Here is a 25100-nt window from a genome sequence, read left to right as displayed (position 1 = left end):
CAGCTCGAGAGGCTGGGGAGTCCAAGATCAAGAGACTGGCAGTTCACTAACAGTTCATTCTCCACCTCCATGGTGATGTCTTGTGCTTCTTCGGGAATAAGACTGTCCTTGCAGGGCGGGACCCAAAAGACACATGGAGCTCATTTTCTTTGTGGTAATGTTCAGTTCATGAGGGAGATCCTAGTGGCCATTCCCCTCCTGATGCTCCCGGCTAACCCAGTCACACTGCCCGTTCTGTTTCAGCATCTGAAGCTTTTGGAGGTGCATCATAGACCCCATCATCACTATAGTTATTAGGGTCACAGCCCGTGCTCTGGCATCCCTAACAAGTTAGGCTAGGCCACCTGTCCTCAATAAACCAATTAAGCACACAAGTTATAGTGAAGAGCCAGACTAGGAAGAACAGCAAGAAAAGAGGTCCAGTGAGCCCACAAGTCCGCCGTTGAACTTGGAATTGTGTTTGAACAGAGCAATAGGAACATGAGCAAGAGTCCTGGTCAAGACGTGGTCCCGCACAGAGCTGCCCCATCACAGTCCTGACTCCAGTCTCTCCTTCAAAGTGGTCTGACAAGTTGTCAGAACTGTGTGAAATAAGTTCCTTCTTGTCACCAGACTTCAGCCTTTCTCTTCCTCAGCACGAATCTCCTGGAAAAGTCCCAATTTCTTAGGCCCCATTGTCTTAAGAGTCTAATAGACAAAGGAGGAACGCAAGTGTCTCACCAAGCATCTTCTTGCTGCCGAGAGGGCCACACCAACATAAAATAAATCATACTTTTGGATATCGGAGGTTAGAGATCAGCATATCAATTTTAGGGACATACAGTGCACACCTGTAATCCCAGCACTCAGGGAGGCAGAAGCGGGCAGATCTCTGAGTTTGTGCCCAGCCTGGTCTACAAAACTAGTCCAGGACAGCCATGGCTACACAGAGAGAGCCTGTCAAAAAAAGAGGGGGGATTGTAGAGACACAATTTACAGAGGTCATGTGGGGCCTGGCCTTGATAGCAAGGTAGAAAGCAGACTTCGTGGTGAACAGGGAACCAGTCCAGGTGCAGAAATGAACAGAGTAAAGACCCAACAAACAATCCACTAAGAAATAATTTAAGTGGTCATATCTGGACATGGTGACACATGCCTGTAATCCCAAGCTCTTGGGAGATAGAGGCAAGAGACTCAGGTGTTCAAGTGTCCAACCACATAGCCAATCTAAGGTGCATGAGACCCTGTCCCAAACAAACAAGCAAAACAAAATCATTGGTGCTTGTCAGACTCCTGTCACTGAAACAAATGAAAATTTTAACGGGGTCGAAGGTTTGGGGTGTGGTCACTCAGGTTTGTTGCTTCAGGATTGTGTCAGTACAGAACATCAGGGCAAAAGGGTATGGCAAATGAGAATGCTTACCTTGGGACCACTGCTATGGCCAGGAAGTAAAAGGAGGGAGGAGGGAAAGGACAGGGCCAGAAAGAAGAAAAGGAAGAAGAGAGACAGGGACAAGAGAGGAAGAGAAAGAAGCCATTGGCTTGACCTAGCTTCCTCCTGCCTAGGGCCAACCTCTAAAAGGGTCCCTGCCTTCCAGTGGCATCAAGAACTGAGGACCAAACCATCCACACACGGAACTTTGGAAGGAACATTCAAGAGCCAAGCTCAGCTTGGTGGTCCTGAGGCAGAGGATGCTAACGTGCGACATGGTGACTCTCCAGCCAGTGCTCACTGCTGTTGGCAGCATATTCTCTGGGTTTACTTCTCAGTGTGGGCTGTGTGGGCTCCCGGAGTGACGAAGGCGGCAGAGCCTTCCAGAATATTTGTTCAAAGCATGAGCCCATCCCCCGGATGCTGGCGCGAGCAGAGCCCTGACTACTACTGCCTGCACGCACATGCGGAAGATGTGGGGCTCAGAACCAGCAGCTTACATCAAACCGAAACAAAGAGATGCCAGAAAGACTTCCCAGACTGTGGCTCACGTGAGTATCTCCTTGATCCTGACGCCTAAAGCAAGCTGGAAAATCCCGTGTGCTCCTCCAGTTTCTCTAAGGGTGTGGACAGAGCTGGGAGGCCTGGGCTGGAAGAGTGCGCTTTAGTTCTGACTTGGCCTGTCAAAGCTGAGCATCTTTGCTGACAACAGCCATCAATCTTGGAGAACTCAGTTCCTTCATCTCTAAGATCAGAGCAGAGAGACCCTGTCCTGTCCCTGCCTGCCTAAAGATGGGAGCTCTGTCAGCTTTGACGTGAATCTGCTTTGAAGTCACAGGCTTCTATTCAAGCCATTTACCAGAAAGGCAAGGCCAATGAGCCTCCAGGGTGAATCGTCAAAGACTCCTGTGTGGAAGCACTTGCTTTGTAAGCATGAGTACCTTGATGTCCCAGAACCCATGTAAAAAGGCCAGCATGGTGCTCTGTGCCCGGTTCCTTGATAGCTTTAATTGCCAACTTGACACAGCCTTGAGTCATCTGACAGGGACTGCGGAATTGCCTAGTTCAGATTGGCGTGTGGGCGTGTCTTTGAGAGAGCAGCGTGGTTGTTAACTGATGTGGGGCAGGAGGGTCCAGCCCACTGGGCGCAGCATCATCCCTACACAGGTGAACCTGGGCTACACAAGAAAGCTAGCGAAACAGAAGCCCTCAGCCAGCCAACAAGAAGCGTTCCTCCACTGTTTCTGCTTCAACTTTGGCTTGAGTTCCCGCCTGATTTCCCTCAATGATGGACTGTGACCTGGAAGTATAAGCCGAAATAAACCCTTTCCTTCCCAAAGGTGCTTTTGGCAAGAGTGTTTCATCAGAGCAACAGACTGAAACTAGAACACCCTGGACCCCAGCATTGGTGAGGAGATGAGATGACCCCCAGGGCTCAATGGGCATGCAGCCAACCTGGCTGTATCTGTGAGTTAAGGCCTAGGCTTATTACTCTCTCCAGCCCCCGTCTCTCCCGCCACCCTTTTCTGGCTGACACATGCCACCAACATCTGCTTGCTGGTGAGAAATGGTCACACTGGGCTGTCTAGGACAAGACATGGACATTACTATCTTTCCTTTTAATAAACTTACTATGTTTACATGATGTGTGGGAGGGACAAGGCATGCATGTGGAGGTCAGAGGGCAACTTTGGAGAGTTGGTTCTCTTCTTCCACCTTTAGTTGGTGCATTAGATATTTTTCTGCTGCTGTGATTAAAAAACAAAAACAAAACTCCATCCCCAAAGGCAGCTGAAGGAAGAAAGAGTTTACTTGGGCTCATGGGTCCAGAGAGAGACTCCATAACTGCCGGGAGGGCATGGCATCTGGGATAAGAAGTGGGAGGTTACATCTTCTGCCTGCAAGCTTGAGGCTGTGGAAGCCCGCCCAGCGGTACCTTTCCTCCAGCAAGCCTCCACCTCTCAAGGCTCCAAACCTCTCCACACAGCACTACCAACCAGGGACAAGTGTTCATATACGTGAGCCTGGAAGAGAGACATCGCCCGTCTAAATCACCACACTTGGGTTTTGGGATTGAACTCAGGCTACCAGACTTGTGCATCAAGCATCCTTACCCACTGAAAATGTGACTAATCCATATTCAAGCACTAAGTCATCTAGCTCTTGCTTCTAAAATAAGTAACTTCTTTCTCCTTATAACCATATACTCAAGACTATACAGAAGTAAAAAAAAAAAAAAAATTGATTCCACAATATACCTTTCAACCCTACCTTGGTCACTACAGGTTCAAAGCCAAAGCAAAGCTAGTTTTTTTTTGTTTTTTTTGCAAAAGAGAACTTAGTTTTGCATAACTTACTTTAAAACTATACATAGCCTCAGTTTAATATTTGATGGCTGTGTGTCTGTGTGTGTACAGGAGTATTTGGGGGAGCAGAAATACATGCATATGTATGCACACTTATGTGTGCCTGTGGAAACGAGAGAACAACCTCCATCTCACCCTAAGGTGCAATCTCCACCTGCTTTACGACAGAGTCTCTCACTGGCTGGAAGCTCACCGCCTAGGCCAGGCTGGCCGGCGGGACGCCCCGGAGATCCTCCGACCTCCACCTCTCTGACACCGGGGTTACAAGCATGCACCACCGTGCCTGGTAATCTCTTTGGTTTTGGGGAATCACATTCAGGTACTCATACTCCCAAGGGAGCGCCTTACCAACAGGGCCATCTTCCAGCCCCATTTATCGAACTTTGGCTAGCTCAAACTGGTCCTAGTGGAAGACTCCCTGAAGGCTTCTTCCCCAGCGTATTCCCCAAAGAAGCAGCCATCATTTAGACAAACGCCCACTTGCTCCCTTAGTGCTTCTGTGCTGACTGAAGCCGATCATTAACCCTCCTCATGGAATTTAATCTTAAATATGATCATCCCTGGGTATTCAGCCTGAAGGTGACTTACACCATACCCCTGCTTCTGAGGGGAAAAAAAAAAAAGGAACAGCATAAAAGCCCAAAAATAGAAACTTGTACAGTCGCCAGCTCAGGACGCATGCCCACACAACCATCCTGGTCCCACCTCAGGAGCATGCTCACTCATTTACAGGAGCTGCTCAACGCCGCTGGAAAGGGTGATGTGTCCAATGGCTTCCCCAAGCTGTCAGGGTTTTGAACATGCACAAGGTGGGCGGGGCCCAGCGGCGAGGTTCCGCACCCTGCGTACATTAACTGCGTCTCTAAAGTACCTCAACTTACAGTGGGTTCGCTCGGATATAACCCCTGCCTAAGTCAAAGAGCATGTGTGCTTATATGCATTATGGCATAATCATCTAAAACTCTCCATTAGCAACTGGCCTGGCAGGGCATGCCCACAGGCGTAACGCCATCACATGCTGTAAATGCATGTTCAGTACAAATGCAAAATATCTGTACATATGTACCTTTGAGGGAAAGATCTTACAAGTATATGCGCGTAGGTATTGTAAATGTGTGCAGGACTTAACAAAAAAAGATTTTTAGTATGTTCGCCAAAATGCAGCTTACGTTTATGCCTGAACTATAATGGCATATTATTTTGATTTTCATATCCATGTGTGTGTGTGTGACATAGTCTCATGAAACACATGCAGGCTGGCTGTGAACTTAATATGTGGTTGAAGATAACCTGGAACTTCTGACCTTCCTGCTTTTACTTCCCGAGGGAAAAGGCATTTAATTGCCTCTAGGATTACAGGCCTGTGCCACCATCCCTGGTCTACAGTGCTGGGGATTAAACCCGAGGCTTCACTCCCGAGGGGCAAGCGCTCTATCACTTAAGCCCTGCCTTCAGCCTCATGTCTATAGATTTCAAAATCTCAAAGCAGCCTTTGGACGGGCCAAGAGCGGGCAAGCCGGTTAAGGCTGCGGCTCCCAGTCTGCCCTCGGCTGCAGCTCCCATCCCAGTCCTGGCCACCTGGAGGGTAAGCCGCACACTGTCCAGGAGATCATTAGAAAGGATTCCAGGTGTCACAGCTCATGCGCCAAGCTGTCAAGAAAACAGTCGAGAAAGACAAGTTCAAGGAATTATGTAGGAATGGGTGCCGCGAGGAGCGGGGTTGGTGGGTGCTCACCTGGCTTGAGTGGAGCGCTGGCTTCCGTTCCCAAACACAGGAACGGATCACAGGAGGACCGGGAGTTAAGGACACCTCTGACACACAGTGGTTCAAAGCCAGCCTAGAACACATAAGACCCTGCCTCAAGAAAGTGGGAGGGGTGGGGCAGAACAAGGCAAACAAATTACCAGGGTAAAAATGCAGCATCACATAGTTGAAAGGTGATGCGAGTTTTTCTACATTTCCTTTTGAAGTGCCGGGGAAACCACCTGAAGCAAGTGAGAGGGTTTGCGTAGAGGAGGTCAGGTCCCCAAGTCTGCAAAGATGTACAGCATCCTGAGAGCCCCCAAGCAGGGCTCACTAGCAGAGGGGACACCTCTCAAGCTCCACCCCCTCCCGGCTCCTCAGGCAGCTCTCAGGCACTGCTTTGAAGGATGTGAACAACTCCTTCTTCTCCAGCAAGTATGAGAGAACCTAGAAAGAAGATGACTTTGGCCCTTAAGTTGGCTTTGACCCCATGACCCCAAGCATCCCTGCCATCAAGGGACTTCTCCACCCACACTGGGACTCCATTCTCTCTGCATCTATTTACCTTAACAGCAAAGCCTCTGAGTTACAGTTCAGAGCAGGTACCTCATTAAAATATATATATGTGTGTATTTACACACACACACACACACACACACACACACACACACCGAACACCCAGGTGCGAGGAGCCTCAGGTTCTTTATCCTCTCTTGACTCATCCTCTGAGACAGCAAAGGCCAGCTCCACCTCCTCAGCTCTCAGTCACCTTCGCTACCCTTCTTTTCTGAAGCTGAAGGCCGCCTCCATCGACAGAGACCAAACGCACCATGTCATTTTTCCAGTTTATCTTAAAGGGGTCATTATCTTTGGCCAATGAAGGTTACAAAAACGGTGCCTAAGAGGCTGGGGAGATGGCTCAGGTGGCCAAGTACTTGTCAGGACCTGAGTCTGACCCCCAGAATCCATGTGAAAAATCTAGGGATGGCAGTGTGTGCTTATAATCTTGTGCTAGTGATAGGCTCCCTGTGGCTTGATGGCCAAACAGCCTTACCCGCTTGCTAAGTTCCAGGCCAGTAAGAGACCTGTCCCAAAACAAGGCAGACAGCATTTATGAGAAATGATACCTGAAGTTGTCTACACATGCATACACATGCTTTCACATACATGAATACATATATACACACAAAATGTTAACAACAGATATACAAATAGTTCTCCAACAACAAGAAATACAGTTTAGTTATATTTCTTGGTCTCTTAGCAACGTGTATGTTAATATATCTATAAAAATGAGGGTGTTGACTAGATAAGGAGAGAAAACAGACATTTTCATTAATTTCCACTTTGAAGATGAAACTATGAAACGAAATGAAAAGTCCTCAGAAAACAAATCTGATTGTTTTATAAGATATGTTTCTAGATTAAATAGAATCATTGCTCTCTTTAATCTCAGGCTGCTGTCACAAACCGCTACAGTGGTTGTGGTAATTATGGCTGCATCACTGAATTCCCCAGAAAAAGTTTTGGAAGACTGAAAATGCCTATATCCAAGCTTCACCCCTAGATATAAGGCACAAACAATTTGGGATAGAAGACTCAGTTATTTGGCACGTGTCTAGCTTGTGTGTGTGTGTGTGTGTGTGTGTGTGTGTGTGTGTGTGCATGTGTGAGCAAGTGTGTGTGCCCACAGAGGTACATGTGGAAGCGTGAGGTTGACATAAGATGCCCACCTCATTTTTCAAGCAGCATTTCTCACTGTCTCGGAAGCTTGCCTTTGCAGTATGGTCTGCCTGGCCGGCCAGGAGCCCCACAACCTTTTTGTCTTCATCCTTCCACCATTAGTTTCAGACACAAAAGCCGATTCTGGAGACCAGAACTCAGACCCGCATGTTTGCTGCTGGCCATCTCCTTTTCCCCTCTGACAGTTTTCTGTGTGGTTATGTCATGAGTGAAGGTTTCTCATGGCAGTGGGACTGATCCAGCACCTTAGACTTGCAAGGTAAGCATTCTCGCTCTAGGCTGTGTCTACCTGTCCACGGCGCTGTCCACATGTCCATGGTGCCATCCACATGTCCACGGCTCCATCTCAATTATTTGAGTATTTGAGCTTGTCCTGCTGGTGTGGGTCAACTTCAGCCGTGATTTTGTGATTGATCTGCGGCCTGGGTCTTGGGTGGGCTGGGTGGTGTGGAGTTAACTCTGCTCTACATGGAACTACTTATAAAATAGTTAATGAGATCTCCTACAGATTCCTGGAGGAGGGCATGACCCGCCGCACTCCATATCATTACAATTATTTATTATTGGGAGTGTGCCTGTGTGCCACCGCTCAAGTGTGATGCCTGAGGACAGCATGGAGGGTTTGTTCTTTCTACCACCTGGGTCCCAGGGACAGAGCTCGAGTCGTCAGGCTTGTCAGCAAGAGTCTACACACATCTATCTCACCAGTCCTAGTGTGTGTGTGTGTGTGTGTGTGTGTGTGTGTGTGTGTAGAACAGAGATGAACCTCGGGCATCCTTCCCAGGTGCCATCTACCTTGGTTTTTGTGAGACAGATCTCCCTGGCCTGGAACTCACCAAGCAGGCCACCCTGGCCACGGAGCCCCAGGGAGCCTTTGCTCCTGCCTCCCCAGCACTGACATCGCAAGCACACAGCACCATGCCCAGCTTTTTCACACAGGTTTTGATGCTCAAACTCAGCTCCTCCTGCCGCCCAGAAAGTGTTCCTTTTAACCAACTGACCTACCTTCCAGCCCCAAATGACCCCATTTTATATATACATGATGGAACTGGGTCTCAGACAAACTGAGGAAGCTGCCAATGGGTACACATCAACTAGGAAGTAATGGAGTTACAGCCTGTGATGCTAAAGCCAGGGCTCTGGGTCCACCTTCCCAAGCAGTTCTTGTCCTCTACAGTAATCATCCTCTCACCTCTCCTCCTTTCTCATCTCCTTTTGTCATGACAGTCTTTCCATGTCTATGCCAGCTTGGACCAGTGGTCCAGGCTCCTCTCTCTCACCTCTGATCCTGTGGCGCTGCCCTGGAAGTTGGTCCATCTGCCTGGTGGTCCTAAGGCCACATCTCCATATCATCCCCACCTCCGCCGCACGATGGATAGAAGATGACTCAGACTGCAACAGAAAAATGTCCAATTAACACCAATGTGGTTGGCAAAGAGCATAATTCATTAGGTGGCCCCGAGGGCAGAGACCACAGGGGCAGCTCCATTTGCTGGGTGCTTCTCTGTCTGCTTCAGCCACAGGTTCACTGTGGTGCTTTACCAATCTCTGTGGACCTGCTGGGATAATTCACACGTTATCAAACACACACACACACACACACACACACACACACACACACACACATTTGCTAATAGCAGTCAAGGAGCAGAGACTGTTATGTGAGAATAAAATACACTATAAAATGAGACCTTAGGGTGATAGAATGAAAAAGACTAGAAATCTCCCGTCCTAACATAAGCCATCCAATAAGTTAAGAGCTAAGGTTGTCCCAATACACACACACACACACACACACACACACACACACACACACACAAACACATGGGAATGTCTTCCTTTTCTGAAGGAACTCCACTGCATCCCATAAACCGGAAAAATAGCGTGACAAGAAGCCGGTGTCTCGGCTCCTTGACATACTCTGACATACATTTTACACAGATTTTGTCTGTACCACTGTGGGGACAATTGGCAGTGTTCTGATTTTTTTAACTTACATGTATTTATTTATTTGATGTTTTGAGACAAGGTCTCATGTAGCTCAGGGTGGTCCTGAATTCTTGTTATGTGGCTGAGAGTTACCTTGAACCCCCGATCCTCCATCATCTGCTTCCCAAGAGCTAGAATTACAAATGTGTAGAGCCACAACAAGAACAAGCCAGGGAGGAGAAAAGGTGGACCAACGTCTGTGTGGGTTCCTGTGTGTCTGACTGTGAGGGTGGGCATGCGAACACAGATGTGCACATGCCACATGCCATAGAGCACACACAGGTCAGGCAGCGCTGGCTGTCAGTCCTCACCCTCTGCTTGCGTGGGACACGGTCTCATCCCTGTTTCGTGGTGGGGGAGGGTGAGCTGGCTGGCAAGCTTTTGAGAGCCCTCGTGCCTCTGCCTCCCGACTCTGCTGCAGTGCTAGAATCGCAGACTTGGCCGCCAGTGCCCAGATTCACTATGTTCTGAGAATCTGTGCGCATGTCCTCAGGCCTGTGTGGCAATAGCTTTCTCCACTGAGCCCTCCCAGTGAGGAAGGCCTGGTGTCAAGACAAGTGGCCTTTGCACACACGAGTAAAGGACAGAGGGGGAGCCACGTACCTCCTTAGGAGAAGATTCTGGGCAGGAGTACCGGTGCCTGATTGTAAGTTCTAAAGCCCAGGCTCACGCTAGAACATGCCTGGGCTGTCCCTCCAGGGACAAACGACACTGCCCGCCACCAGCTGCAGCCAGAAGTCTCGGGATGTGTTCTTCCCTGTCAGCTTTCTCAGAGAACCCCAAACCACCCATGTGAGAAGCTCCACATTTATGCCAAAGAAAAACAGGAGAGGGATTATTCCTTTTATCTAGGGCTTCACAAAAGCAGCCTTTATTCGAGGGAAACTCCCTGGCACGTGGAAAATGGTTTGAGGGTTAGAGTTGTGATTGTCACTGTAAATGTTTTATATGTATAAATCTATTCCCTGCACAGAGCAAGGAGGCCCTGCAGCACTGGTGCATCTAGTCAGCTCCAGACACTTCCCTCCATCCTCCAAGGAAGCCTTTGCAAGCCGCCCTGCTGAGACAGAAGCATGACCCTCCGGCTGTGCTACAGTGCAAGTTGCAAGCTGCCTTAGGGGCACTGGTACTGGACACTCTGTGCCCTGCCAGAGCCCTTCAAGAGGCGCAGTGACCCCTCTAGTCACCCCAACCCTTGGTGCTCCACTCAGAGCTGTTCTTTTGTTTCACTGGGTTTTTATTAGCATTTACTTTGTATAGTCAAGGAAAATACCCTCTTTGTAAGATTCAGAAAACACATAAGAAAACAAAGAACTGGATTTGAAACCCCCATTCCCCTCCCCTCCAGAGAAAAGCACTCCTTTGCAGCCACTCAGGCCAGCCACTTGAGAAGACACGACGCAGAGATTTAGATTTTCCATCATTTTTGTGTGTGCCCAAAGCTCCTGTGGGTGCAAGGAAGACGGTCCAGTCTTCAAGGTGTGGCCATCCAAGAACATGGACTGGAGTCCAAACCGCAGAAGTTTCATTAAAAGCCGCAAATAACGGTGCACACTTAGGGTTCTGGTGCTGAGGAGGAAGAGACAGGCAGATTCCTGAGGTTTGCTGGACAAACGAACAGCCACATCAGAGAGTGTCAGGTTAAAAGTGAGCACATGGGCTGCAGAGTTGGTTCAGTTGGTTAAGGGCTGAGGGCCTGGGTTCAATTCCCAGCAGCACCCATGGAGTACCTCACAACCAATCTGTAGCTCTAGTCCTAGGAGATCCAATACTCTCTCTGTCTTTCTTGAACTCCAGGCACTTTCTTGAACTCCATGTACATGTGGCTCATGTACATGCAATGAAAACACCCATACACATAAAATAAGGTAAAGCAATCCAAAATATATAAATTTTTAAAAAGTGAGACACTCTCTCTCGAAATCCAAGGTGGCCAATGCCTGAAGAATAACAGTCAAGGTTGTCTGCTGGCCTACACACACACAGCCACACACACACACACACACACACACAGCCACACACATACACATAGCCACACACACACACACACACACACACAGCCACACACACACAGCCACACACACACACACAGCCACACACACACATAGCCACGTATACACACACACACACAGCCACACACACACACATAGCCACACACACACACAGCCACACACACACACACACACACAGCCATATACACACATAAACATTGTCCAAAAATGATTACTTATTCCACAAATGAACATTTCAGAATTATCTAGCAACTCATACAAACTTGAAGATATGAGATATGAGAAAGTAATGTGGATAAAAAGCCAAGCAAACAAGAGAAAAATAAATCATTTTTTTTAAGATGGCCTACCCACCCAACTCCCCCCCCCACAGCCCATATTTTGTGTTTGTATGTAGGTAGGTACATGTGTGTTTGTGGTTATGCATGTAGATACATGTGTGTACATGTGCCTTACACATTTTTCCACCTGGTCATTCCCTTCCCCTCCCCTCTTCTTCGTCGCCTTCTATGGCACTCCTAGAGGTTCCCTTCTGGACCCCTGGGACGCTGAGAACTACAGCCGTAAAGCTGCAGGGAACCGGTGTCCGCACACTGGGAGCCATCAGAGCCATCGAGCTGTTTCCACCTCCACAACCCACGCACTGCTCCAACAACAGCTAGGTCAGCCGCCAGCTGCACCGCAGCAGCCTGCAGGTTAATCGGCTCATATGACAGAGACAGAGAGCCAACTGGACCCCATCACATGGAACCGCTTGTGGTCAGACTCCACTGTGCTTCCTATCCATCCTCATATTTTTCCAAACCCTCTAAGAGAAAAGACAGGAGGCAGGCTTAAAGAAGAGGAATGTCTTCCCATCGGCCACCATTCCAGAAGGCTGCTTTTCTGCCTAGCCTCCACTCCCTCCCTCCTGAGCCCGGCAGAGCCAGCAGCCACTTCCACAGCCTTGAAGGCATCGGAAGACCACACGCTCTCTTTTTGTCATCTGATAGATTGTGTCCTGCAGTTTCCGGTTTCCATTTACACAAGTGTTGACTCCTGGTTTCTGAAAAGATTTGGCTAAGGCTTTTGTTTGTTAGCTTTTCTATTTCAAGTACATTTAGATTCTCTGACGTCTCCTGAAATAATTACCAGCCTGCCGAATCTAAAACCCAGTTCATCATACTCTAACATTGACTGCCCAGGTGCAGATCTATACTCCCCATAGACGTAAGAGCAAATTTCCCCTGAGCAACGCTTGCCTTGCTATCTTACTCTAGCTAATATTGATCTTCCTACTCTCCTCCAAAGCCCCTTGCAGTGTGCCAATAATTTTGTTATAGAAACCTTTTATTAATGGACTCCCACAGCTTAATTTTGTTTAGTTGAGTTTAAAAAGAAAAAGTCAGAAGAAAAAGAGCAACAGTTGACAAAATGTTTTTTTTTGCTCCAAAAGTTAAGACACCTGTGAAGTGGTTTGCGGGATCCGGGGTGTCACTCTGAGTCACGTGGAACAGGAGGGTGTCCCACTAAGCTGCAGATTGTGCTTATACTCGAGTGACGGACATCTCAAGACCCAAGCCAACCAGACATCCCTTAGCTGGCTGTCTCCGCGAGGCTGAGACCACCAAACTGCGAAAGCCCAAGATGCACAGGGAGAGAGTGTGGGCTGACAGTGTCAGGCATGTTTGTCGTGAGAAGGGATGTCTTTTATCCCAAGATCAGCCTCTACACAAACTGATTAAATCAGTCTCACAAAGATGAGCTGGTTTCCCCAGGCTGACAGAGTGCTTGTTAACAGTTCTTCACAGTGAAGCTAATCAGAGTGAAAGTCATGACAGGAAAGATCCTACCCACAATCCCAGCGGCCAACCACAGGTGAGGCTGCCACTGAAACTCCCTGACGCGGTCAGCGACTAGGCTAGGCCTAGGGCAGAAGGCCTGCAGAGGCCTCACACCTGCTCCAGGCCCGGGCTTTCCAGCCTTGGTGGTAGGCCTCTGTTGCCACAGGTGCAGGTTACTTCACACTCTAGAATGACTGTGGTTAGGAAGAAGTGACTGCACACTGAGCAGAGCCACCACTGAGTCTCCTTTTACCCTGACATTGTAGATCTACCAAGATTAAACAGAGAGCATAAGAGAGCGAAGTCCAGCATACGCTCTCCCTAAAAACTATTCTGTTCGCCTGTGATCACACCAGAGGCTCTTTCAACTGAGGAACCTTTAATACTAAGGGTGTTAAAGACAGATCGTTCATATGGCTGGTTAGATGTTCACGTAGGTGGGTAGATCATTGGTTAGATGGATGAGATGGATGGTTGTTTGATGGTTGGATAGGTGGAAAGATGGCTGAATAGGTAGGTAGGTGGATCAATGGAGGATGGATGGATAGATGGATAAAAGGTAGGTGAATGGGTAGATGGATGAATGATATAGGTAAGATGGATGGGTGAGTAGCTAGATTGTATAGGTGTGTGTGTATATATATGTATATCTATACAAGGGAAGTGGGGGAGAGGGATGGGGAATGGGTGGATGGATGGATGGATGGATGGATGGATACTCAATGTGGCAGATAAGGAGATAAAAGGATAGATAGGTATATTAACAAATGGAAAATGGGAGAGTGAAAAGGAATCAGACATAAATTCCAGAAAATGTAGAATAAGAAATTAAGCAACTGTTTGCCTCAAAGGTACAAGGATCCCGATCTGAAAACAAGTGGGAGACGGGAACAGGATACATATTGTTAATAGTGCTAGTATGAAAAGAAGAAGACAAAGCTGGGACTGTGAAATATCGCCAAACAGAGGATGGCTTAGAGAGAAGACAGACAGTATTGTGGTGCTGGTGGGGCATGGCAGAGAGAAGAAACTCCTGGGAAAGGCAAAAGAACCTTGCTTATCTTGGTAATTTTGGCAAAGTTTCTTTTATGGCCTGCACCCTTGGGGCATCATCAAATATCAGCAAATGACATCATTTCATGCCATTTGTCCAACTACTCCACTAACTCCTTCCCTTTACCAACTCATAGAATGTGTGGAAAAGGAACCTGAGAGATGATTCTGGTCAGAAGTGTTTGCTACCTTTAATCCCAGCAGGGACAGGCAGATCTCTGTGAATTCAAGGACATCCTGGTCTACTAAGAGAGTCCAGCACAGACAGGACCTGTCACACACACACACACACACACACACACACACACAAACACACACACAGTGTTTACTATTATGCACATGAATAGATTTATAGAGACCTCACTTTCCTCAAGGGTTGTACTGGGTGAGAGCCTTTACCCCAACAGCTGTAAGATCTGTGTTCTCCAAACTTATTAATAGCCTTTGACTCTGCTGGCACATAAGCCTTTGACTCTCCTGCCACTCCTTTGAGTCTTTCACTGAACCCATCAATGTCCTACTAAAGATCAGGAAAAGGAAACATATTTCAAACCTCCTACCTTTGTGCTATTTGTTGACAGTGGAAAGTTTAGTAAAGAGGTTAAAGGGATTGCACAGTGGTATCAAGGGTCAAGTGTGAATTTCCTTTTTTGAGCAGGGACAATCAAGGAGCTAGGGATACAGCTCAGTTGATGGAGTACTTATCTGGAATGAGCAAAGCCCTGGATTCTATCCCCACCGTTGCATAAAACATGGCATAGTAATGTACTATGAACTAAGGAAGTGCAAACAGAAGCACTCAAGATTACCTTTGGTTACATAGCAGCTGAGGCTGACCTGCGCCACATAACATTCTGTATCAGAAAGAAAGAAGGAAGGAAGGAAGGAAGGAAGGAAGGAAGGAAGGAAGGAAGGAAGGAAGAGAGGAAGGAAGGAAGGAAGAAAAAAAGAAAGGAAGGAAGGAAAAGAAAGAGACCAAGAGTTGGTGAGGAATGCTGTCCTGAGACTAGGGGAAGCCCTCTGCACCCCTGCTTTCACCAGTCCTGTACATAATGCAACAGGAATGGAACTAGAACTCATGTCTAGGGGTTCTGTACAGTAACGGTCTCCCGTAAATGCCTGTTAAGCTGCATGTCCAGGAAATTTTGGTGGAACTCGTTTTGGAAAACAGTTTGGTGAAAGTCTTCCAGCTGAGAATATGGCTGCAGACCAGTGATCGTTCTCTTCATCTTTGAAATGATCCCTGAATTTTAATGAGGCACATACCCAAGCTAGATATTACATTTTACAGACAGGGCATCTTCACATGTAGTCATGAGTCTCGCCTGATGGGGAAGGGCATGAGTGTCCTCTTGTCCCTTCGCTCCCTTACTAGCTTGGTTGATGAGAGCTACAGCATTGATCCTAGATCATAAATAGAAGCTGGATACCCACAGTACCAGTCACTCCTTCAGCTTGGCCCACTGACAGATGCTGTGCTGTGAGAAAGATGAGTGACCTTTCTTCTTGGTTGTCACCATACGTGGAGGGAGGGTGTACCAGTAACTAAATCAGATCTCGTCATTAATTTAAAACATTGCCGTGGGGTCTGGGTCCAGGAGGAGTTGGGAGGGAAGACACACACAGCAGAAACAAAGCTCTGAGCACATCTGTGAGAGCATGTCTAGATCCCACTGACGTGGGAAGACTCATCCTGCACGTGGGGCAAAGTCCCCTGTTCTGGTCTAGACTAGGTAAAAAGGAGAAGGCCGGCTGAGCAGCAGCCTTCACCTCCCTGCTGCCTGACTGTGCGGGTCCAGCGTGCCCAGCTGCCCCTTCCACTGTGCCTCTCTACCATGATGGATTGTGCACCCTCAAACTGTGAGCTCAAACAAATCCTTTCTTTCTTAAGTAGCTTTTGCCGGGTGTTTTGTGCCAGAAACATCTAACATAGTTAATACAGACACCAAGGCAAGGGAATGGCCCTACCCACCTAGCAGCAACAATAAAAATCACAATCTAAGCTTGTGTGCATTTGCACAGGTGTGTGTGTTTGGGGGGAGGGTAAATATGTGTGTGCAAGTGGACGCATGTGTACCTACATGCATGTGGAAGCCAGAGGTCAAACTCAATATTCCTCCAGAGCTCTCTAATCCGGTGTTTGAAAGATGATCTCTCACTGGGCCCTAGGGCTAAACAGGTAAACTGGGTTGGCTGGCCCTCCAGCCCCACTAATCCTCCTGTCTCTGCCTCCCTGTGACAGGATTACAAGGGCACACCACCACACACAGATTTTCCACGGGAGTTTTGTGGAGAAAACCAGAGCCTCAGGCTGAGCTACCTCCCTCAATCCCGCACCATCACATTTCTAATAAGCAGGTTCAGAGCAAATTCCCGGTTGGATTTCACCCCAGTCACTAGAGCCTAGGAAAGGTTCTTCTAGAATACCTGTCACCGGGAGTCCATCCTCTGGGACAGAGTCAAGAGGTGCCGGCCCTGATTCTCAGCCCTAAGAGCCATGCGACAGTGCCTCCTCAAGCAAAGAGCACCCCTCCTCACAGCAGGTCAGACAACCTGTTAGCTTGCATTTCCCAAGCTGTTTTATCACCCACGAGCGGCAAACACGTTTCTCTTCCTCCCCAGGGAGGCCATTTCTACTGAGGTCTCTGTGCCTCGCTTCATCTCCTTAGCAGTAATTTGTGGCTGGGGAAGGAAATGTGTGTGAGAAAGAGCCGTTGCCTTGGTGCTAGTGGCCTTCCAATCTTCTGCTCCAAACAAATGTTGTGCTTGATGATAAGATGAAAGCTGGGCCTCTGAGCACGGGAGACAAGCCAAACCCAAATACCAAATTGGCACAAGCAGGTATGTGACTCATCTCGTCTGAGCTCTGCTCACCTCTGTTTAGAGGTCCGGAGAACTGTGCTCACCCACACCTTGCCTCTGAAGTCCACTCTATAAAAAGCCACTGATAGGAAAGGGAGACCCACGTAGCAACTGAAGCTCAAGGACTGCTTTTAAGCAAGAAAAATAGTAAAACACAGCAAAGATTTCCACCACGTTTGTTTAACAACCACATCAGAGAGACAATCCTAACAGCCAACTGTGTTTGATCTGAAGGTGCCAACTTGACAGAATCGCACCTTGGACCATCTGCATTTCCTCTAAACATTGCTTCTCCTTTTAAACAACACAGAGGGACCCAGTCACATAGTCCATCTTCAGAGCCTCAACATGGAGGGCTTTAAACAGTGGTAAGAAAAAAAGAAATAATTGAAGAATAAATCAATAAAATGTGGCATAAACATGATGAATATTATCACAAAAAGATAGGTCGTTTTGACAATACGCATCAGTATGGAGGGAACTTGAAAAATTAGAAACTGGCATTAAACAATATAAACCAGGACTGGAGAGACAGGTCAGATGGCAAAGTGCTCGCCTGGTAAGCACAAGGGCCCCCACACCCTCACAGGATCCCCAAAACTCCTGTCTTTAAAAGAAATAAAAGCCAGGCTAGGTGGTTCACCCTGTGCTGCCAGCACTGGGGGGCAGAGACAGGTGGATCCCAAGGGCTGCCTGGCAAGTCGCAGGCCAGTAAAAGAGAGCTTGTCTCAAAGAAAAGGTGGTGGTTCCGGAGGAATGACCCTGGAGGCTGCACTCTGACCTCTACACTAGCACACACACAAACACATGTTTGTTTTTTGTTTGTTTGCTTGTTTGTTTGTTTGTTTAAATAATAAACATTGGGCCAGTGAGTACACAAACAAAAAACAAGAATTTGATCACTGGACCCTATAGTGAAACAAGAAAACCAACTCTCAAGAGTTGTCTTCTGCAGCATCTTCAACAAATGGTGCTGGTCCAACTAGATGTCTACATGCAGAAAAATGAAACTAGATCCATATTTATCACCCTGCACAAAACTAAAGTCCAAGTGGATCAAAGACCTCAACATAAAACCAGATACACTAAATCGGTTAGAAGAAAAAGTGGGGAATAGCCTAGAACTAATTGGCACAGGAGACAACTTCCTGAAAAAGGACACCGTCATCAAAACATAATGACTGCCTACAGATTGGGAAAGAATCTTCACCAACCCTATATTCAAAAGAGGGCTAATATCCAGTATATATAAAGAACTAAAGAAGTTAAACAGCAACAAATCAAGTAATCCAGTTAAAAAATGGGGTACTGAGCTAAACAGAGAACTCTCTGTAGAGGAATATCGAATGGCAGAGAAACACTTAAAGAGATGATCACCATCCTTAGCCATCAGGGAGATGCAAATCAAAATGACCCTGAGATTTCACCTTACACCCATCATAATGGCTAAGATGAATAACTCAAGTGACAACACATGCTGGAGAGGTTGTGCAGAAAGGGGAACCTTCCTCCATTGCTGGTGGGAATGTAAACTGGTACAACCACTTTGGAAGTCAATCTGGCGCTTTCTTGGACAATTAGGAATATTGCTTCTTCGAGATCCAGCTATACCACTCCTAGGCATATACCCAAAATTTGCTCAAGAACACAACAAGGACATTTGCTCAACCATGTTTGTAACAGCTTTATTTGTAATAGCCAGAACCAATAACCCAGATGTCCCTCAACGGAGGAATGGATACAGAAATTGTGGTATTTTTACACAATGGAATACTACTCAGCAATCAAAAACGAGGAAATCATGAAATTTGCAGGCAAATGGTGGGATCTAGAAAAGATCATTCTTAGTGAAATATCCCAGAAGGAGAAAGACACATGGTGTATATTCACTAATATAGTCCTATAAGATATGATAAACATAATGAAATCTATACACCTAAAGAAGATAATCAAGAAAGAGGACCCAGGTAAGATGATCAATCCTCACTTAGAAAGACAAATGGGAGGTCCATTGGACGTAGGAGAAAACAAGTAACGGGACAGGAGTCTACCGCAAAAGGCCCCTGAAAGGCTCTACCTAGCAGTGTATCAAAGCAGGGTCTTTTCTGAGACTGACACTCCACCAAGGACCATGTATGGATATAACCTAGAACCTCTGCTCGGATGTAGCCCGTGGTAGCTCAGTAACCAATTGGTTTCCCGTAGTAAAGGGAACAGGGACTATTTCTGACAGGAACTCAATGGCAGGCTCTTTGACCTCCCCACCCCCCAAGGGAGGAGCAGTCCTGCTAGGCCACAGAGGAGGACTTTGTAGCCAGTCCTGAAGATACCTGATAAAACAGGGTCAGATGAAAGGGGAGGAGGTCCCCCCAATCAGTGGACTTGGAAAGGGGCAGGGAGGAGATGAGGGAGAGAGGGAGGGAGGATTTGGGAGGGAATAAGGGAGAGGGATACAACTGGGATACAAAGTTAATAAAATGTAACTAATAAAAAAAAAGAGTTGTCTTCTGACTTACACAAGCATGCCATGGCCTGTACCCATCCACACTGACATACACACTCCCCTCTCTGTATTCCTCTGTCTTCTGTGTGTGTGTGTGTGTGTCTGTCTGTCTGTCTTTCTCTCCTCCCTCCTTTTCTCCCTCTCTCAAAAAAAAAAAAAAAAAAAAAAAAACAGAAAAGGTCACACAAGTACATTTACATAATGATCCAGAAGAGCTAAGTCCAGCGCCACAGAAAGTGTTGGTTGTGAGAGGCTGTGGGAGGATCGGAATTCCTGCCTATTGGATATGGACTTTATTTGAGGAGGATGAAAACACTCTGGATGCAGATGAAATCCACACGTGGCAGGTACACTAAATGTCCCTGGGCCATGTGCTCTCATTCTGTGTTCATGGACTTGACTACAGTAGGCTGGAGAGAGGGCTCAGCGAGAGCACACACCACTGTTGACAGGGCTGTTCAGATCCCAGCATCCTAGCGGCTTGGAGCACCTGTAACTTCACCTCCAGGGGAGCTGGCGCTCTCTCCTGGTCTCCGCAGGCACTGCACTCATCTTCACATAACCCGAGAGACACACACAGAAAAGTAAGACCAAGACATTTTAAAATGTAAAAGCATGATTCAGCAGTACCCTTTGCTTTGTAATGTTTCGTATGTAATTTGGAAATAATGCTAGTGTTAGTTTTGTCGTACATGCTTATTGTAAATTTTAAATGTGCATGAGTAGAAGACATTCCGTACATGTGTATATATACACATACGTGTGTGTGTGTGTTTGTTCCTGAGATATTATAAGGTAAAAGCAACAGAAATTGGGCTTGGAAATGGTTCATCAGTTAAAGGTCTTTACCACCAAACCTGACAACCCGAATTTGAGCCCCAGAACCCACCTGGTGGAAGAAGAGAACTCCCACAAGTTGTCCTCTGACCACTAACATAGGCCATGGCATACATGTGACCATGTGCCCAAACACACATACATGTATACACACATATATACAAAAATAAAAATAAAAACAAACAAAACCTTTTGAGTAACAGAAATTTAAATTGTTGTCAAAAAACAATGCATGCCTAAGATGATGACTATGTCAATTACCCTATGGATATTGTACAGTATGCAAATGTATTAGAATGCCATGTCATGCCCCATAAACATGTATCACCACTCTGTGTAGTTAGAAAGGTCTGGGAAAATGACCTACGGGGTAAAGCAATGCTGTGCCAGGGTGCTGAGCCTGAATCCTCAGAATGCACACAAAGGCTGGCTGCCCAGCACCTGTCTGTGTCCCAGGGCTTTTTCAGCAAGATGGGAGAGAGACAGGAGATCCAGAAGCTCTTGGGCCATCTAGCCTGGAATACACAGCTGCTGACAAGAGACTCCGCTTCCAACAAGATGGAGGGCAATGGCCAACACCTAAGGTTGTCTTCTGACCTGCATACACACAAACAAGATGGAGGGCAATGGCCAACACCTAAGGTTGTCTTCTGACCTGCATACACACAGTTTGGTGTGTATACACACATACACCATTCACACACAACAAATAATTTTTAAATAAATATAGAAGCAGGACCAAAAATATATAAAAATAAGAAAATGTTGAGTCAAGAGGCTTCTCTCCCTCACAAAAGAGCTGGGCTGCCAGAGCACACTCAAAAGAACTTGTGAAAATTCCCAGACTCGCACCATAAGAAAAATGAGGCCAGACAAGCTTCTGCAAATGCCTGACCCGAAACCTCAGATAGTCCAGAGTGGCGAGGCAGCTTGTCTGGGTGGTTTCAACTCTTGACCCAGAATTGAAACTCTCCTGAGAAGAGCGGTTGAGTGGTGAGGTCCTTGAGTCACTCCTTCCTCCCCGGGAGCCTCTCACAAGTCCTGGCAGATAAGTCTGGTTTGTGGGCTAGCCTCAGCCTAAAGACCTACTTTGCAAGACTTGAAGAAGCTGAATGCCTGTGCCTCCTGGATACAGGCCCCGTGGTGGGACTCTGCTGAGAAAGGCAGCAGGTGGGTAGAGGGAAGGGAAGATTGTAGGCTGAGCCTTTCCATGAGACCAGTTTGGCTTGCTTCTGGTCTTTAAGAACTAACGTTCTAACAAGCTCCACCTTCCTGAGCGCAAACCAATTAGGGATCGGAGTCCCAGTGGCCCACTTTCTGGATCCTACCCTTTGTTCCTCCCAGGCTCCCCTTGGCTGTGCGGCCCTTCCCACCATTCTTAAATTCTTGCCTAAGGAGGAAGGACATCTAGCTGGTCACCACCTCCTAGCCACGCTCTATCTCCACCTCTTATTGGTCAGAGGAAAACTTGCAGGAATCAGCTCTTTCCTCCTACCAGGTAGGTCCCTGGGATCAAACTCCGGTCATCAGGCTTGGCCGCAAGCACCGTTACCTGCTGAGTCATTTCACCTCCTAAATCTCCATTTTGATAGAACAATTACCTCTGCCATTCATGCTGTAGGACTAAGCAGCTCAGGATCATTCAATGTCTAACCCCTAAAGTTAGGGTTTCAAGCTTTGTCATAGAAATTGGATGTTTCACTGCCACCTTTCAAGTTACCCACCAGATTTTACTGCCTCCCACTGAGAGAGGGAACTGTGTAGCTCTCTCCCTATGTCTAGCACATAGCCAACCCAGAAAAGTCACTGCTAATAACCAAATGAGTGATATTCTACAATGGGGTTCACCTGAAGCAGTGGAAAAAACACCCAGGGTACAAAATAAGAAGACACCTAAGAAAGCTGCTGTGGCAGGTGTCAGACGCTGAATGTCACTTTATGTCACAGGCTTTGGGAGACCAGATGTAAGAGGAAAACACAGAGAAAGTGGAAGTGGTGAGGGAACAGATGAAGAAGCTCACACAGAACAGGACTGGATAACTCCGGGGACGACTCACTCATCACTTCAGTTTGAATGTTTCTTTCCCCAAGTCTTCTGGGAAGTTGGTGCTACCTGCATTATTATGGTCAAAGCCTAGGCCACAGCAGTCCCAAGAGCCCCAATAAGCCTTGTTTGGTCACCTATCCTCAATAGGCCTCTGGCCTCCAGATACATATGTGCACACACGCGCACACACACACACTTTGTTCCATGAGTTTGGCCTCAACATCCTGGCACAGTCTCCTGGAGCCAGCTCTGATCCTCTGCTAGGTAGGTTCCCTGCAGTGTGGGCATAGTGACAAACTCAAGCACAATAAAGATGTCCCAGGAAGAATTCTCAAATGTCACATAACTGCACATTAAAAATTACTCCTGTTCTGGGGATGTAACTCAGCAGGCAGACTGCTTGACCAGCACACACAAAGCCCTGAGGTCCCTCCTCAGTACCACAGAATGGAGCATACATCTGCACATCTATCATCCCAGAATTCCAAAGGTAGAGACAGGAAGATCAGGAGTTCAAGGTCATCCTCATATACATAGCATTAAAGGCTTAATGAGACCTTGTTCCACAAAAAGAAAATATATGTACATTCCCAAGACCCTAAACAAGTAAAACTATAGAACATTCTTGATGCTTTTCCCCTTCTGCCATGGATCTTCATGCTTTTGGAGGGATGGAAAAGGTTGTCAGAAAAAAGACAAGCATGTGTAATCATCTACAGCAGAAAGAGAAGATGGTTTTGAACCAGTGTTGAGCAGCTTAAATAAAGAGTGAGCAAACAACTTCGAAACAAGAACATGCCCCATCCCGGGTAGATCAAGCTGATTTCTCAAGACGAGTAACACAGCACACCATCCTTTATCCTTCCCCCAATCTCTCTGCCTTAAGGGAAATCTGGATCCACTCATGGCGTCTCCTGATCAAGGACAGTTCTGAGCTCAGGGACTCTCGATATGTGCCCTGGAAGCAAGCTCAGAGCATGTCAAGCTTCTCAGACGTCACCGATACGGAACAAATGGTGGCACTTCAAATAGGAACTGTGACTTGCTCAGCCATCATCAGAGAAGCTCCCTCCTGCAGTAGACGGGATCAAACACCGAACAGCACAAGGGGCCAATGCACAGAGAATGAGAAACCTTGGAACACTCAGTTCTATGCGGGGTGTCTCCATCCCATCCCTCAGGGCTCAGGGAACTCTGCAGAAGAGGAGGCAGAGAAATTTTAAGAGTCGGCGGTAACGGAGGACACAGGCCTTCTAGACACAACAGGCCAGACACACAGGTGAGTCCACAGAGACTGAGGCAGCATGCGCAGCTCTAAGCCAGACGGGCCCTCAGTGCTGAACTGAGAGGAGAAGTGGACACGAGTCCCCACCCTCACCCAGAGGCCATCTCCAACAGACAACCATTCACAAAGGAAAAGCTGGCTTTCTCCAGTGGCATCTCATACTTCAAGGCTGGCCCCACCCCAACAGGATGGCCAATACAAAGTGAACCCCATGGTATTTTTTCTTTGTTTTTGTTTGGTTTGGTTTGGTTCTTGTTTTTGTTTTTCTCACTGTGCTTTGTCTGGGATTTTTATATATTTTTTATTTACAGACCTTTTGTTTATATATTATGCTTTCTGATTTTGTTTTTATCGTTTTTCTGTGTTTTTTGTGAATGCGTGTATCAGCATTTATGTGTTTCTTGTTCTTTTATTTTTTATTTTTATTTTTTGGTTTTCCATACTGAGTTTCTCTGTGTAGCCCTGACTGTCCAAGACTTGCTTTGTAGACCAGGCTGGCCTCTGACTCACAGAGATGCACCAGCCTCCCGAAGTGCTGGATTAAAGGAGTGTGCCACCACGCCCAGCTTCGTGTGTTTTTGCTTTGGCTCTGTTTGTTTGTTCTTGACCTATTCTGGTTTGTTTTTATTTTATTATTACTAATTTCTAAAGGATGTCTGTTTGTATTCTAATGAGAGAGAAAAAAGAAATGGTGTAAATTTGGGAGGGTGGGGAAGTGGGATGGACTTGGTGAAAGTCGAGGGAAACTGTAATAAGAATACATGATATGAAAAAATATTTTCGATAAAGAAATGGGGTTTAAGGCCAAGTAAATGGCTCTTTTGGTAAAGTGCCTGCTGTGCAAACATGCAAACATGAGGATCTCTTCAATCCAGTACATAAGTGTGTGTGTGTGTCTGTGTGTGTGAAGTCTGGGTGTCTTGCTCCATGGTTTGATGGGGACAGTGTGAGGATTTTCAGGGGATGGTAACTCGATACAAACACTGCTCACATGCTTCGCCTCTAATATCATTCTTCCTCTGATAACATCAGTTGCTTTAACTTATGCATCTATTGGCTTCATAAAGAAATATCTTTGAAATATCTTTGACTCTTCATTAAAATAGTGAAAATGTGTCTGCTAACGTGTTGCTGGAATTTAACTTTGTAATCGTCTAATAAGAAATTAGCATATCAGGCTTCACTTAATCCTTCTGAGCTCACTATGCTGTTGTTAATAAAGTCCTCCCAATGGCCCAGAATATTTAACACTGGATAACATTGTTTAAAAGTCCAAGCCTCCACATTCTCTTCAGTGGTGTAGCCATGGTAAGGTGCCCATGATAGTGTAACTACTGGCTGATACTCTTAAAACAAAAACCTCTCCCCATGCTCCCACAAGGAACAGCTCACCTACACCCCTGTATGTAACCCCTCACCCATGAT

The 25100-nt window shown here is 46.8% G+C and overlaps 1 long non-coding RNA gene across 2 annotated transcripts in view; it reads right to left on the bottom strand.

Moving 5' to 3' along the window:
* Window positions 1-5512: 5512 nt before the first annotated feature.
* Window positions 5513-25100, bottom strand: part of LOC110555412 (uncharacterized) — a 51149-nt gene continuing 31561 nt past the window's right edge. For both annotated transcript variants that reach the window (XR_002476825.2, XR_009587489.1), the window contains exons 3-4: window positions 8545-8656; window positions 5513-5615 (exon numbers count right to left, since the gene is read on the bottom strand). This is a non-coding gene — a long non-coding RNA (uncharacterized LOC110555412). The remainder of the gene's footprint in view (window positions 5616-8544; window positions 8657-25100) is intronic.

The sequence above is a fragment of the Meriones unguiculatus genome, chromosome 18, assembly GCF_030254825.1.
Source record: "Meriones unguiculatus strain TT.TT164.6M chromosome 18, Bangor_MerUng_6.1, whole genome shotgun sequence".
Classification (NCBI taxonomy): Eukaryota; Metazoa; Chordata; class Mammalia; order Rodentia; family Muridae; genus Meriones; species Meriones unguiculatus.
This window is presented reverse-complemented; position numbering and strand designations above follow the sequence as displayed.